The following is a 15,207-nucleotide window of genomic DNA, read 5'->3' as shown; positions in this document are numbered from 1 at the left end:
GAGACCAGCTCTGGCACACGGAGCTTGACATGCTTATTGTATCTCTTTTTACAGAAAACATTTGCTGGCTCCTGACAGCGTGCCCTCCTTTTTCAAAAACAAAGTTGAAATCAGCTTGGCTAAAGCCAAGTCACTCTCTGTCTTCACGTATCCTGTACAGTTCAATATGTTTGCAGAAAAGCACACGGCATATTGTCTCATCCCCTTTTGCATGTTTAAGTATTAATCCCAACTGGGATCCTAGGATCAGTTATCCCATTGGATTTTCATGTTTATTTTCTCTCCCATTCTCCTAGATGAATATTTTATACCTCCTACCGATGCAGAAAGCCTCCTTCTGGAAAGTCTGATACCTCCTCTCTGATCCTCATTCTCACTGACCTTATTTTCTGTTTCTATGCATAACTAGCAGTAAGCAGAAGAGAATCATCAAATTCCCACTAACACATATACTTACCCGGTAGCCTTCATAATATGTACAGCAGTTAGCTAATTCTGCATAACAAACTACTTCAAAACTTAAAGGAATAATCATTTGCCATTTTTCACCAGCCCACAGGTCAACGGAACAGATCTGATTGTTTGGACATGTCTTGGCTTACTTCTTTCTGTTTTCTCATGCGATTGTGGTCGGCTGGGAGCACTGGTGGCTTGGGCTTGAAGACTCAATTCTATTCCACATTTTCACATCCCTTGGGCAGGTTGGTCCAGGCATGTCGATATAATGGTGACAAGAAAGCACAGGTACACAATCAGTTCCTCAGTCTCCTGTTTACTTCAATTTGCTATCATCCTATTGGCCAAAATAAATCATCTGTCAAGCCCAAAGTCAAGGTCTGCACTGGACATAGGGAAGCATGAAAAATCAAACTCCTTACTACCTCAATGTGTTACTATATTTATATAATTATTTTCCTTCTTACTGCACTGATACACGTCGCCATCATCCCTGAGCTTGATTTTCACAACAAACTCCCAGTCAGGCTCATCCCTGGCTCTTCGAATGTCTATGCTCAACATAGCAGCCAAACTGATTCTAAGAAATAGTAATTCGTATCATGCCATACTTCTGATCAAATCTCCCCAAAGACTTCCCATTCCGCTTAGAAGAGAAGCAAAGAGCTTTATCTTGGCTAATAAGGTCTTACATGACTAGCTTGCTTGTAACCTTTCTGATCTCACTTTCTCACTCTCCCTCAGTCACCTGGTACAGGCACCATGGCCCACTTCCCATGCCTTGAACATTCCAAAACCCTACTTACTTAGGGCCTTTGCACTCTGTATGGAGTCCTTTCCCCCAGAGAGCACGTGATGTAGGTCTCTATCCAAATGGTCACAGTTATCAGAGAAGATTTCCCTGACTACGCTATATAAAATATCTACATTGTTCCACCCTCTAATCCTTATCCTCTGCTTTATTTTTCCCCACACCTGACGCACTGTGTATTCATGTTTATTTTTGTTTGCTTCTTTACTCTAGAAGGTAAGCTCCGTGGGGCCAATACTCCATTTGTTTGCTGCTGTTTCCAAAGTTCCTGGAACAGTGGTTGGCACAGAATAAGCCCTCAATAAATATGTGTTGAATAAATAGATACATGAGTGGATGAAGGAATTGGAAGACAATTAGAAACAACCTGATACACACTGACCATAAAATGAATTAATCAATCATGGTATACTTTCACATTGGAATGCCATGCAGTGAAGCAGAATAAATCACGACTATGCATATCAGCAAGGACGAGTCCAGTTATATAATGCTAAGAAAAAAAAAGAAAGGAAAAAAGAAAGAAAGAAAGAAAAAGAGAGAGAGAGAAAAAAAAAGAAAATTTCAGGAGAACTTTTGAAAGTACCCACACAAAGAATTAGGTTGGATTAACTGAAGCCAGGGGCCATAGATTAGTATGTCATTTCCAGGAATGGAGCCCAGCCTTGGATTCCCTTTGTTGACTGCATCCTGGAGGGCAGATCATGGATTTACAGTTATGGTGCTGCAGCATCAGAGATGGGAGCACCGGAGCAGTTGTAAGCCACTGGCCAAGCAGGTCTGGGGCCCGACTTGCTGCTGATTGCTATAGCAGCCAGTTGTAAAGACATCCTTGAAACTAAAAGTAGCATATTCTCTGGCGTGTAAGCGGCATGGATTTTCTTTTGGAGCATGCATGAAAAGGATAATTCAACAAACAAGGTACGCAGAGGAAACAGTAGGCCAAATCCAAGGCTAAGACGTAATTCCTTAACTCTATCAGGCAGAATTAGGAGGTGTTCTGAGTCATCAGGTGGAAAAAGAAAATGAGCACTGTATCTATCTGCCTGTTTAAAAACCACTTCAATACAAAAACAAAAGCAAGAAACAAACCACTTCAGTAATGTGCTGTAGCACGACCAAAACAAAGCAAATAGGGTAACATGTCCCACAAAGAGTGTGGAGTATCCAAAAAACATGACAAAACATGGGGTTAGAAAGACCTAGGTTACAGTCCTAACCCTACAACTTACTAGCTGTATGTCCTCAAACAGTTGTCTAAACTCCCAGAGGTTCTTTTCAGTTTTGCTTCTGGAAAAAATGGATGCATTAAAAAGTGTGTTAAAGGTTTTTGAAATGATTAATTAAAATATATATAAAAGTACTTAGCATCAAGCCTGACATTAAAACCTGAGTAATTGCATGAATAAATTGAATGAATGAACGAATGAATGAATGAGTAAGCTCTACAGTTGAGTAGAGGAGACACGCAATTCATTATAATTCCAAGTTCTCAAATGCAATAAACATAGCTGCATTGCTCTCTTGGAGAGCAGAGTAGATTATTACATTTGGGAAACAGGGAAGGCATCATAGAGGAGTGAATTTGAGATTTGGTTTATGGTGAGATTATTGTTGTTGTTGTTGTTGTTGTTGTTGAAGGGGATGGGGAGGAGATGTTTCATAGGGAGCAAAGGCAAGGTTGGGTTTTTTAACAACCTTGGCAATTGTTTACCAATCTACCCATTAAACTCAGGGTTAATACTGATGAAAACTACATGTGTATGCATGCAGTGTCATCAGTGTAGAATCAATTTTATAATCACATATCCAGAAGCCTTAGGGCTTGATTTGCTTTAGAATTCCTCTCTCTCTCTCTCTCTCTCTCTCTCTCTCTCTCTCTTTCCTTCCTTACTCCCCTCCTTCCCTCCTCCCTCTTTCCTTCCTCCTTTCCTTCTTTCTTTCTTTCTTTCTTTCTTTCTTTCTTTCTTTCTTTCTTTCTTCTTTCTTTTTAGAAAGGCTGTGTCCTCATTGGGGTCAGGGACAGCAAATGAACGAATATTTTTGCAGTGAACCACAAAGCCATTCACACTAATGGGACACTTAAAGACTGTAAAGAGCCTCATGTGGAGACGGGTACCATTTTACTGCCAAATACTTATAGCAAACTTTCAGTTTTCAGAATTTTGGATTTCAAAATTGCAGATAAGAGACAACCTGTACGGGCATTCAGAAAGGAGCCTGACCAGATGCAAACACCCTTGGCCATATCTGCAATAACCATGAAACCCCTTAGGACAAGGGGTCCAACGGGGGAAACGTTAGGCCCCTGTCCCACCTACGGTGCAATAGATTCTTTGCTCCCTGCTTTAAAGAAGCTCCCAGAATTAGGAGGCCCTCTGGAGAAATCTGGGCCATCACGTACTAATTAACACAAATAGCAGTCCTCACGTGGCTGGATTATGTCTGAAAAATCATCCTTGACAGTGTACATCTAAGCATCTCAGGGAAGTGATGACAAGTAAGTGTTTTCTCTCTCTAATAGCTTGAGTTGCAAGATATTTCAAAAACAAGATCAACAGAATACCAATTTGTCTGACAAGGGAGAGAAAATGTGAGGTATGTTTTTCTGACTATTTTTTTTTCTTGAGATGTCAAAGATTTAAGTCAAATCTGCAGCTCTTCAGCTTCTTTGGGTGTAATTCCAGAAGCATGGCTTAATGTGCTGGGCTCTAACGTAGTTAACATGATGAGAGCAGAAAGCTCCATCTTATCGCACTCATTTTAAGACGATCTCTTAATTTCTATTAAAGAATCTTTGCAAGGGAATTGGCAAACGAAGTCCCACCAGTCGCTGGCTGTGAGGGATGTACACATCAAGACATGGGATTATCTGGGCTCAATCTTTTGCATTAAATGTAAGACACTAAGCGCTTAGCGTCGACAACAAAAGATCACGTGTGGACACTGAGAATCCTTCAGTGAGTTTGTCTTAATCACTTGATCCTACCAATCCTGTGATATAAACATATTCCCATGTGTCCCCACTCGGGATGAGAATTGGAATGAACATGGTTTTAGGGCTTCATGATAAGAAGCACGAGGACTCTGTCCAGGGTGGCTCAGAGCACAGGAATCGAGTCACTTCCAAGCCCCTGCCCTTGCAGAAAGAAAGAGTAGGATGAAATGAGTTTTAAAAATTCCAAAGTGTGGTGATGAGCTGGAGCCTGGGAAACCCAGCCAAAGCTCATGAGATGGTAGGATCTGGAAAAAAAAATGTGAGGGCGGGATTGCCTTTTGGAAAGCACTGCATTTGGACTCAGGCAGATCCAGGCTTGAAACACAGTCCCCCACAGATTAGTCATGTGATTACGAACAAGTCATTTGAACTTTCTATGCTCTGAGCCCCCCTCTCCACCTGAAAAAGAAAGAAAATGCTGTCAAAGTGCTCTCACTACAAGGATTCAATGCAAAAGTACCTGAAACGTGTTGATAGAGGCAGCTATTAGTACAGGATGGTGTTGTTGATTGTGACGATGAAGACTGATGATGATGATGGTGGTGATGGTGATGATGGTGGTCATGGTGATGATGATGATGGTACTCATGGCAAAGGTGATGATGATGATGTGATGATAATGATGGTGGTGATAATGGTGGAGATGATGGTGATGATGATGGTGATGATGATGGTAGTGGTGGTGATGATCACGATAGTAATGAAGATGAGGATGATGATGATGATGATGGTGGTGATGGTAATGATGATGGTGATGGTGATGATGGTGGTCATGGTGATGATGATGATGGTGTTTATGGCAATGGTGGTGATGATGATGTGATGATAATGATGGTGGTGATAATGGTGGTGATGATGGTGATGATGGTGATGATGATGTTGATGATGGTGATGATGATGATGGTGGTGGTGATGGTGATGATGGTGATGATGATGATGATGGTGATGATGGTGATGATGATGATGATGGTGGTCATGGCAATGGTGGTGATGATGATGTGATGATAATGATGGTGGTGATAATGGTGGTGATGATGGTGATGGTGATGATGGTGATTAGAAGTGGCGGTAATCAGATGAATTCAGATCCAAGGGTCTGGGATTTGGAATGATCATAGCTTCACTGTCTAGCAATATTGTGGTGCATGGGGGTTGAAATCTAGCGTAAAGATGAACAAACTGAATTAGGAACATAAATGCTGACTGGAAGAATTGGAAGAAATATCCACTCCGTTGGCAACCAAACCAAAATTTCCTCTCTAACATGTGTCATAGACTCTTCCACGTGCTAAAGACACAGTGACAGATTAGACGGACAAAATCCTGTCAAGGAGAATTTATCTGCTAGAGAAGGAAAATAAATGGGAGCCCATGGACAAATGAATACAGGAGAAATGTTCGGGTGCTGATAAAATCTTTTTAAAGTATAGCAGGAATTATGTGTAAAGGAAAACGATATTATTCTTATTATTATCAGTTTTGGTGGGGAGGGAAGACACGAGCTATTTTACCTAGAGTTGTCAGAAAAAGTCTCCCCGAGAAGCACGTTTTTGAATTGAAGCTGAAATGATTAAAAAAGGAGACTCTAGTTTATGTAGGACTATGTAGAGCATGGTAAGGATTTCAGAGGGTTTTTCTCTAAGTAAAAGGGAAGATGATTATACAGGTTTAAGCAGGGGATGACATAATCTGATTTTGCCTTAGAGGATTACTGTGGTTGCTGAGTGTAGGGTATTAAGCTGCCGGGGATCCGGGGTGGTAGGAGGGAAAGCAGGAAATCCAGAGAAGAGCGGACAGGACTTGTGCTAGGTTCATGGCCGTGGAGAAACAGGACTTGGTAGAACGTGGGGATGTGTTTTGGAGATAGACTGACACTATGCGCTAAGAGAGTGCCTGAGTCACAAAACTCTGCAAACCAGGAATCAACAGTATCCGATATCAGACTGCAATCCGGTGAAGCAAGTATACAGTCTTCTAGGGACTCGCCTGGCACCTAGGCTACGTTCTGATGCGCAGAACTGAGCTTCACATTCTGTTCAGACCCGTGTCCCTACCGACCTCTCCCTGTACTCCCTACCACGTCTTCAGGCTTTGGCCACACTGACACACTTTTAATTGTACCAATGTTGTTGTTTTTTTTAATTTTTAATTTTTAAATTATTTATTCTGAGACAGAGAGGGAAGGAGGGCAGAGAGAGAGGGAGACACAGAATCAGAAGCAGGCTCCAGGCTCTGAGCCATCAGCACACAGCCTGACTCGGGGCTTGAACTCACAAACCGTGAGATCGTGACCTGAACCGTGACGCTCAACTGACTGAGCCACCCAGGTGCCCCTTGACCAATGTTTTGATTCCTGCAGTTGATGTCTGTGCCAGTCCTACCTGGAGCGCTCCGGGAGACATTTCCAGAACTCTCCACCTGGGTAGCCCCCCTCCCGTCTCCAGATCTTACTTTCCGTGTCATTTCTTTGGAAGACTTTCCTGACTGCATTCGCTGGGTTTACTCCGCTCCGCACTAGTGGAGCTCCCCACGTTTCTTGATTATAATAACAACATGACTAATAGCTCTCATTTCTTTCAGGCTCTGGGGCAGTTTCCGTGAGTCAACACGCTACTCCTCACAACAGCATCATAAAGTCGATAGCTGTGTTACCTCTGTTCTCCACACAACACATCTGCCATCCGGGGCATTTGGGCAACACAGCTGATGGGAACTGGGCCTGGGGTCTGAGCGAGACAGGCTGACTCCGCGACTGTAATCCTGAACCATCCACTCTGACCTCCAAGAACCCGGTGACTTTCATATTTGGTGTAATTATTAGGTCACTGCCTGTTTTCTCTTCGGCTTCCAGCTTCATCGGGGTCAGAAGACCATCTGGTCTTGCTGGGAAGAAGCGTCCAGCCTTCTAACTAAGGTCCTAGCCCGGAGCTTGGGGCAGGGTGATCACTTGACAAATATTTGTTGATCATTTATCGTTTCGAACCAATGCCGCGTGGACCCGCACAGAAACCTCTTGGGCCCCCCAGGGGCTGCGCCTGTAACGTGGAAGCGGGCTCATTCCGTGTGCACGGGCTTCAGCTCGCAGAACCCCTGTAGGTCAGCCTGGGGCCACCCCTGCAGGGCTTCCCCTCTTGGCCCCATCTGTCGATTTCCACGTGGGGTGCGTTGGCCGAGTCCCAGGCTCAGGCCCCAGACGAAGGTCCTGTGATAGTTCCTTCTGCACTGCTTGAGGGGCTTCTGCTGAGAAGTTGAGGCTCTCCTCAGGGAGAGGGGGCTCTCGGGCTCTGTTGGGGGCACACAGCGCTCACGGGAAAGGCTCGGCCATCAAAACCTGCCACACAATGGTGCCATTTTGATCTGGAAACGCGCTTCGCATCTGAGCTTCCCTTCCTGTGCACAAAGCTGACACTCCCGATGACCCAAAGCAACGACAAGGCCGTGAAAGCCTCCTGTTTTGTGGCAGACGAGCTGGAGATCAGTCTGGACTTCACACTGAAGGAGGGGCTGGGGACCTGGATCCTGCCCCTGAGCTGGCTGCACAGACTCCAGAACTCTTTGAAGCCAGGCCCCTCGCCTGCACAGGGCGATGACATCATCTGGAGTCGCGGGTATTAAAACAGTGTTTTAACCACCAGCAGCTGCGTGCATGAAGGGGGTCCCTCAGTTCCACACAGCACTTTTCAGCCTGGAAAATGAAATCCTAGCCGCTGACTCGTTGGCCTAAGGACAATTGACAGCCATGGACATTCTGACTTTAGGACTGGAGCCGTCATGTATAAAGCACTTATTCTGACCTAGTGCCTTAAATAAGTTGAGACAGACTGTGGTCTAGTAACAACACCAACAGCAAGAAGCTGCGAAACCTCAGGGGCTTTGACGCAACAAAGGCTCGTTTCGTTCTCATCGCGCCCCCTGCAGGCTGGGGGTGGTGAAGCAGAGACCCGGGCCTAACTCGCAACTCCCACCACCTCCCTCCGGTTCTCCCCCCACCCCCGCCACCCCCGCCCCATTCTGGTTCCAATCACAAGAATGAGACGGTGGGGAGGGGGGTGGTGAAAAGAGGCTTTTCACTGCCTCTTACCAGAAGCGGGACATCACTTCTACTCAGGTTACTCTGCAAGGCAGTGACAGGACATCACTGGTTATGGGGGGGGGGGGGGGGGAGGGGGGACAGGGCTGGGAAATGAGGAAGAGTACATCGCGGATTTGGGTGGGCGTTCACAGCCCCTGCCATCCCTACAATGTGCCAGGTGCCAAGAATATGGGATTTCACAAACCAATCGTATTTTCTCGATATAAAGTTTTGCATTGTGTTATGTCTTATGTTATGAAATTGGAATGTGTTTTATAATCAACATTTACATTGCATCCAGTAGGGCTTTTTTCATGAACAAAAAGTTGTCACTGAACTGATGATGTTTGTTATCATCACGGGCATACTCAAATGAAGACTTTCTCCCTTAAGAGGCTCACGTTCTAATGGCAGGAACAGAACCCTAAGATTTTTGCAGGAGTTACCTAGCACCGGAAGTACAGGAAAGCAAAGTGTTGTCAAGGTTCCTTGCAAAGGCAGCCGATCCAGCCAGGGAAGGGTCAGAGGGGGCTTCCTGGAGGAAGTGGTTTCTGAGATTTAAAGAGCAAATAGGACTTAGACGTGAGGAAGAAAGAGACAACGTTTATAACCGCAGAGGCAGGAAAGAGCATAGCAAATAATTCTACACTGCTAGAGAACAGTCTTAGAAATGAGGGGATTTGAGAGATGGGGAGAGAGGGACAGAGACAGAGGGGGGGGGGGAACTGGAACACACAGATCTGATTCTGGATTCCTAATGAAGAAATGAGGGGCTCTCATGTCAATATTACTTGAGAATAAGTGACGGGTCCTGATCTCAGTACAAAAGAGATATATTGTTCCTACCCAAGGAATTAAATCCTGGATGCCTGTGTGATCTGAATCCCCTTTGGCTGGGATGTGGGTAGCATGGAGAAGGGCAGGTGTGTTTGGGTGGTGGTAGGAGATGGGGGATCCTAAAGGGGGGTCATTTCCTTTATCTCGAATCATCTCACCAGAGCCAGAAACTCGGGCAGTGCCGTGCTTAGTAAAGCCGGGCTTCTGGGTCACAGCTCTGTCCTCCCCGTCAGGGGAAATGTACACGCCATTGCAAAGAAGGAGGCCCTGACCTTTCATTTATTGTGAGGGACACGTGGGTCCCCTCGGAGGGGAGAAAAGGGTCTCGTGCTAGCCTGTCCCTTTCATTCACCACCCATGCCCTCTCTAGCCGCCCTCACCAAATTGTCTCTGCTGCCTGGCTTTTTCTACAAGTTCTGTGGAAGCAGAAGGAGGGAGACAGGAAGGATCTAGCACCCAGATGAGTGACAAGGGCTAGTGACGCAACGTGAACCTCATGTGTGGCCCACACACGTGCACAGATGTCACATGTGCCCCTCACAGCGCTGGGATGTCAGGCTCAGACGCAGCAGCTGCACCAGGAGCCTCCAACAGCCTCCTGCTTTCAGAGGACCCCAGAGGTCAGGATTTGGATGCCAATGGCAGGCTATGACATCGGGAATTGTCACTTGTGAGTCCCCTGCAATGGCCTCCTCCCTTACACACTGGCTGAGCTCACGCTTAGGGGACCACAAGCAGGACTCTCGGAAGAAAAGGAGAAAAGTTTGTCTTCCATTGAGTTGCGCGGAATTATTACAGAAAAAAACCTAGAGATCCATTTTTTTTTAAGTTTATGTATTTTGAGAGAGAGAGTGCAAGCAGGGCAGAAAGAGAGAGAGAGAGAGAGAGAGAGAATTCCAAGCAGGCTCCGCACTGTCAGCGCAGAGCCCGATGCGGGGTTCGAACTCACAAACTACGAAAACATGACCTGAGCCAAAGTCAGACATGCAACCACCTGAGCCACCCAGGTGCCCCTAGAAACCCATTTTCATTTCACCATGTATGTTTTCCATCTTGTTTAATTTCTTTTGAGTTATATCTAACTCAATGTATTTCTTCTGAGTTATATCTAAAGGCATGAGGAATAGGTAGCCTTCTCAGGGTCCAGGGGCCCTAAGGGAAATAACTCTGCTCTGGCCCACCCATCCGCATCAACTCACACCATCCCAGTGTCGGTAGGACCCCCTCTCCTGTCTCATTCCCACGCCAGTCCTCTGTCCACACTGACACAAATCTCAGGGCGTGGACCGAGCCCACCCAGCTGTCCGGGGGGCACGTCTCTGGGGCTCTGGGAAGGTCTCTCGTTGCTTATATAAAGAGCTAGTGTTGTCGGCCATGACGTCTCCTGTTGCCTACCCAGACCTCAGGCACAGAGTGAGTCAGTGATTCTGCTAAGTCAGCTAAGGAAGATTCAGGGTGCCCGACAAACCCAACTATCGCTGAGCTTTGGAGACCCCTCTGCACGCTCTCCGGCAAGTCCTTGGGGTGAGGATACATAAACACGGAACAGCAGGACAGGTATAATTACAAATATCCAGTTGGCCTCCATGGGTTGATCTTTTGGGTAAAAAAACACACGGGATTGATTCAGACCCTAGCTCAGCCGCTTCAAAACGGTGATCTTGGGGAATGACCTTCTGTTCTCTGAGCCCCTGAAAATAACAATTAAAAAATATGCCACATCCTGTCCACTGATCTCCTAATATTGTGGTGGGGATCGAGATAACAGGTGTGGGGACGTTCAGTCAATTCTAGTTATTCAAAACTGAGTTTTCGCTTACCTGATCTGTTCCTGTATTTATTTCACATATTCAAAGCCAAACTGCAAACCCATTAATTCAGATTTATCCCAAGCATGCTAAGAGATGGAGGGAGAGGGTCGGGGACCCACCCTATTCCAGGAGCTTTTCTTCATAACTACCATTTACTGACCTCCAGCTCTGCTCTGGCCCGTTGCTAATTCTCTGGTGCACATTCTTGTAGATGATTCACAGGACCTGCAGGATAGGTTGCTGTTTCATTTAACGGATGAAATTGGGATTCAGAAACACAAATCAGCCTTTACAAGGTGGTATAGCTATAGATTGCAAGGTTGGGAATCAAACTCAAGCTCTCTGGGTCTAACGTATTCTTTCCAAAGACCACGCAAGGATTCTTTCCACCACTGTCTGCGACTCCCACTTGGAGAGCTTTGTTTCAAATGCTGGAGGTGCTCAGAAAATGCTTAAGTATTTGACGGCACTGACCTTCACCTGGAAAGTCGAGTCACAGGTCTGCAGAGAAGCAAAAGGGTTTGCAGCAACAATGCCTCATTTCGTAGAGAGGTTTTACAAGGATAGAAGTTCAGAGTTTCCTCTTTGCTCCATCCCTTTTTGCATGCCCCTCTTCTTGCTAGTGTCTCTGCTCATCCGTGTAGGAATCTTACTTCATTAATCATTACCAGTGCACCTTTCTACTCCGCACATTGAACCTGTGAACGCAGAGAAATGTACTGGGCAATGAGAATTCTTATTAGTCACTTCATAAGGCTGCTGTGAGCACCCCGTGTAGAAACACTTGGCCCAGTTCCTGGTGCTTAGTAAACACTCAACAAATTGAAAGTGTCGGCAGCCACTGGCCCACTCTGCTGTCCCCAGGGTGGCCTTCCGAGTCGTAATGACATCAGGAAACACACAGCAAACATTACAGAACCACAGAGTCATTTGTTTGGTTTTACTGGCTGGAACAAACATCTCAGACAGAAGCATTACCCCAGAGACGAGACGAAGACACGTTGGAGGCAGACCCTGAGCTCCGGGCCACAAGGGTTTACACGGAAGGTAAGAGAATATACCTGCTTTCTTACAGACCCACAAAGCAAAGAAGACCTGCGTGGCAGACTTTGTCCTATTTTCTGAGGCAACCGATAGTAACTTGGTCCAATGGATTAGGCACTTTTTGTCTTGTAGGGAAGTAGGGAGAAAGGAAATAGAAAGTGGGAACATCTCCCCCAGTAATTCAGCACACACCCCAGTATTTCGGTATCCTTCCCAAGACTTCAACATCTTCCCCAGTATTTTGGCTTTTCCCAGTACTTCAGCATACTTTCCGTACTGAAGCATACTCTCTGGGACTGGAGTATCCTTTCCGAGACTCCAATGTCTTCCTCAGTACTACTGAGCGTATTCAAGGGGCAGGGGAGATTCCTTTCTTTTTGACCATGGTAAGAATATAGGAAGCAGGAAGTTTGCTTTCTGGAACAAAGGCCAAATGAAAAATCCCAGGTGCACAGTGGAGGTCCCATGAATTGTAGCTATTCCTATCTATTTTGGCCTTACATTCCGCTGACGTATGTCTCTTATCTCCCCTGCTTGACTTTAAGTGCCAGGCAACAGGATCCATAGCTGAGTTTTCTTTTTATTGCTTATAGGACTTTGCACATGGAAGGAGCTAAGTAATATTTGTGCAATATGTGGTGTGCATGTGGGCATGTGTGTGTGTAATCATAGGAACCCAATCACTGGTTTGGTATGCATCACTCACTATGAACTAAAAACTGCACTAAATCCTTACAAGCTGGGGTAATGATGGTAGGCATGACCACATTCAGAAGGATGGGCTTAGAGGCCAAATCTAAATGAGCAGAAAACTCAACCCTTAAGATTTGTCACCAGGGACGCCTGGATGGCTCCATCGGTTGAGTGTCCGACTTTGGCTCAGGTCATGATCTCACGGCCTATGAGTTCAAGCCCCGCGATGGGCTCTGTGCTGACAGCTCGGAGCCTGGAGCCTGCTTCAGATTCTGTGTCTCCCTCTCTCTCTGCCCCTCCCCCACTCGTGCTCTGTCTGTCTGTCTGTCTCTCTCTCTCAAAAATAAATAAACATTAAAAAAAATTAAAAACAAAAAAAGATTTGTCACCAGAAGTTTGTTTCAGATTCAGCTACAACTCATTGAACACGTGTTATATGGGATGGTAAGAGATTCCATAATATTTACAGTTAGATTCTGAAAAAGAGGTGTTTATCCACCTTATGGATGAAGAAACCGAGATTTAAAGACAGGAGCTAATCTGCCCAAGGTCACGTACCTGGCATTGGGTTGAGCTGAGATCCTGAATGTAGGCACATGTATTTCTTGGGAAAGACTACGAATTGAAATTGCAGGGAATTCTCTTACTCATCATTATCTAATGGTGAAAAAAAACAAGGTGGACTCTCAAATATTATATGCCTAATAATTATTTTCTATGAACAGCCAATTTCTTAATTTTCCTGAAGTGATTTTTACAGCTATCAGCCTGCTTCACTGACCATTGGTATGAATTTGGGTGAGTATAAAATATTCATAAAATCCTATTGATTGAAATGAAGGAGACCGTTGACCCGGGTTCAAAAAATTTTGGGAAAAAAATTATATTACAATGAGATGCAACATGTTCCATAACATGATGAAGATTTGAAGACAAAGTTCTCCCAGAAGGGCCTAAGAACCATAGCTGCTTTAGGTTCTGGATTCCATCAGATGTGTGTTTCCTTGTCCAAAATGGGAGACCATCTTCCAGAAATCAGTTCCTGAGTTGGTTTCTCCTCACCTTACTTCATCACGTTCTGTACCTCCTTAAGAACCTCTCATCACAGCCTGGTTTACTGTGTCAAGGAAGACAGGATGCTTCCTAGACACTTAAGGTTTCTGTGTGGGATATAAAGGTAATAGACATGAATTGGAGACAAATCACGTAGTCAAGATTAAATGCTAAGTTGTGGGAAACAAATATAAGTGATACTTCAAGGCTGTGTACTGAGACTCAAGGGAGTGGCTTTCAATCCTAAGTAGACCCTGATGTGACCTCCACCCACTGTACTTAGGTGACTTGGGCTATTGGCCAAAGTACTGTCTCCCACATCTGCGTGACCAGGAAAATAATATCAAAGGAGAAAATCCGTTGTTATGATAATATGAGATCCTTAGAAAAGTACCAGGCACAGAGTTGGGCTCTAAACAGGCACTAAAAGATACCAAGTTGCCTTACTGCTCTGTCTCCTCAGTTCCCATTTTGGGAGAAAATAGAGTCAATAGTCAGAGAGGTTTCTTGAAGGGGACCTTACAGAAGGAAGTTGGCAGGGGTAGGAGAGACTCAAGTTTAAGTTGTGAGAAGTTGGGTATTTTGAACACCTAGCCAACTTATGAACACTAGTGGTTTATTCCTCGCTGTCTTTAGCTACTTTAGAATCAGTTAAAAATTTTGAACCATGGCATATCGGACTCAGCTTACCTATGTAATGAAGTATATTGTCTGCGTTTCTTTATTCTAACAACTAGACTCGCTGTCCCAGGCCTGATGATTATTTGGTTATATGATCCATCTGATTCTTATCCCTGAAACTATAAGAAGGTCAGCAAGGGGGAAGAGTTTTCTTTATCAGTCAACTCCGAGAAACAACACTGGATATATTCTAGGAAGGGAGATGAACCCCGAAGATGGCAGAGTGAGGACAGTGTAGTTCAGTTTCTTATCCCTGAGAACAGCCACAGAGCTGGCTCTGAGAAGCTGCAGGTGTAATTCTTGTCCCCTGGTAATCAGTAAAGAGATTGCTTTATAAGTAGACGGTGGCCATTTTGCAAACTGAGAAAATTGGAGAAAATCACGTTAAATGTGTAGTGTGTCTGTTGAAAGAACCTGTAAACCTTGAAGGGAAGAAAGAGGCAAAGGAAACTGAAAACTGCTCTTTATTCCCTTAAGTGAGCACCCTGGGATGTGAAGTGTTTGACATTTTCCTCCCTCAAATATTAGGGGACAATAAAATTTAGAGTCAGACCCCAATTCTAGGGTCACTTCTTCCAGAGTACCTCCCTGATATTTCTAATGATATCAAACCTATTCTTTGTATTATTAAAATACAACACATTTGTCTCTCATAGTTCTTATATAGAGCTGAATCTGTTTTAATTTTCCACTGTGTTCCCAGCACCCATGAGAGTCATGCACATGGGCATTATGCATGTGTTTGAAATAA

General features: G+C 44.9%; 1 long non-coding RNA gene across 1 annotated transcript; it reads right to left on the bottom strand.

Annotated features, from left to right (window-relative positions):
- Positions 1–519: 519 nt before the first annotated feature.
- LOC125924376 (uncharacterized) lies at positions 520–8,070 on the bottom strand. Its single transcript, XR_007458362.1, has 3 exons — positions 6,918–8,070; positions 2,500–2,557; positions 520–793 (listed from the first exon to the last, which is right to left on the bottom strand). It is a non-coding gene; the product is annotated as an uncharacterized LOC125924376 (long non-coding RNA).
- Positions 8,071–15,207: the final 7,137 nt, after the last annotated feature.

The sequence above is a fragment of the Panthera uncia genome, chromosome F2, assembly GCF_023721935.1.
Source record: "Panthera uncia isolate 11264 chromosome F2, Puncia_PCG_1.0, whole genome shotgun sequence".
Lineage (NCBI taxonomy): Eukaryota > Metazoa > Chordata > Mammalia > Carnivora > Felidae > Panthera > Panthera uncia.
The sequence above is the reverse complement of the archived record's forward strand: the minus strand, read 5'-3'. Positions and strand labels throughout refer to the sequence as shown.